The sequence below is a fragment of the Misgurnus anguillicaudatus genome, chromosome 5, assembly GCF_027580225.2.
Source record: "Misgurnus anguillicaudatus chromosome 5, ASM2758022v2, whole genome shotgun sequence".
NCBI lineage: Eukaryota > Metazoa > Chordata > Actinopteri > Cypriniformes > Cobitidae > Misgurnus > Misgurnus anguillicaudatus.
The window spans coordinates 2,033,424-2,035,046 of record NC_073341.2 but is presented as its reverse complement, the minus strand read 5'-3'; positions in this window follow the sequence as shown (position 1 = coordinate 2,035,046).

The following is a 1,623-nucleotide window of genomic DNA, read 5'->3' as shown; positions in this document are numbered from 1 at the left end:
ACCTCATCTCGGCTAGAGGGACCGCTCTATCGGGTCCTTCACCAGTAGGACCACAATCTCTGCACGTAGTACATAATGCGTCTGCATCATTCACCGAAAGTGGGTGCCCTGTGGCCACAAAACCGCCCGGGTTTCTCTGGAGCCTGGAGAATGAAGAGAAAATGCTCTTTTTGTAGGTTTGTGGGTGCTGGCTGAAAAGTCTGTAACTTGAACCATTTTTCCCTGACATTGAGGTTCATAATTCTACACTTGACTGGATAAGGAACCCTTTGTGGCTACCTGCACCCAGGCCGCTCCTGTTACTTTCCAAGAAAGACTTATTGATTTGTCCTCAGATAGGGGGTTGAAAATAATGTTTTCAGAAACATCACTGACACAGTTTTGGGGCAATGTTGATAAAGAGTGACCTGATGTTGGAAAGCATGCTCTGTATGAACTGCTACCTTTTGAATCAACTTATTTGTGTGAGGTCACAATTTCAGTCATGGCACACATGAAGACAAAACAGAGACACCGACTCAGCTTGAAGAGGAACATAATTACTGCTGCTGCTACTCTTCACCCCAGGATGCTAAAGCTTATGTGTGCAAACAAGTGCAAATTTGACATTAACCCTCAATTGGTCCTTGGGGTCTATATGACCCCAATCAACATTTCATTAGTTAAAAAAGTATTTCCCCTCTCTCCTACATTATCTATCTATACATACACAAAAAACTGGGCTTGATTCGGTTGTTCTGAAGGGTGAATATGACCCCATATCACAGTTCTGGATGTGCACGTTTGTTCCCACTGATGTTTCTTTTGTGTCCCAGCAACTTATTTTAAGGACTACAAAACAATAAATTGTATTACGTTTTGGTATTGCTTCACCAGATCCTTGCATATGAGACAGCAGGTGTGCCAATCAGGTTTCACAAGGCCTTTTCATGTGTGTATTGTCAAGAAAATAATGCATTATAACTTACCATTAAACTTAGTTGAGATAATGGTTTTATGTGTACTCAGAAGATGTGATTCACTTGTCACAGGTTGGAGCGGACCACAGGGGTCGTAAGTCACGCCCCTTCCTAGTTTCCACCTCGAGGAGGTCCCAAGACCACCCCAATGACCAGACACACAGAGCGCGTAAGTATAATTAAAACAAACTTTATTAAATTACTTAAAAATATGGGGAAGGGGAAGGCTAAAATCAATCCTCCAACTGGGAAGGCACAGTCTGGAGTCTCTCCGACTCTGTCGCAGGTAAGTCTTAGGTGGGTCCTTCCTTTCCTTATCTCCTGACTACGCGGCGACAATCAGCTTATTCACTAGGCTCCTTTGTGTTCTGCTCACAGGGGACTTGTCCGGAGCTCTCTCCCTTTCCTGAGCACAAGGAGGACAGAGGGTGAATATTTAAGAGTTGGAATGTCGTATCAGTTCCTGTGTGCGTGCTTGTTCAACTCCAAGATGGTCCAACGGGGCTCCGTCCGTCCAGGTGGGTATATGAGGGGTTGCTGTTGTGGGTGTTCCACCGATCCCTGGATCGCGGCAAAGGTAAGCGATACGGGAAGGAGACCGCTAGATCTGTGATGGAACAACAGGTAAGTATGCAGCACAATGGGTGTGAGGGACCGACACAGG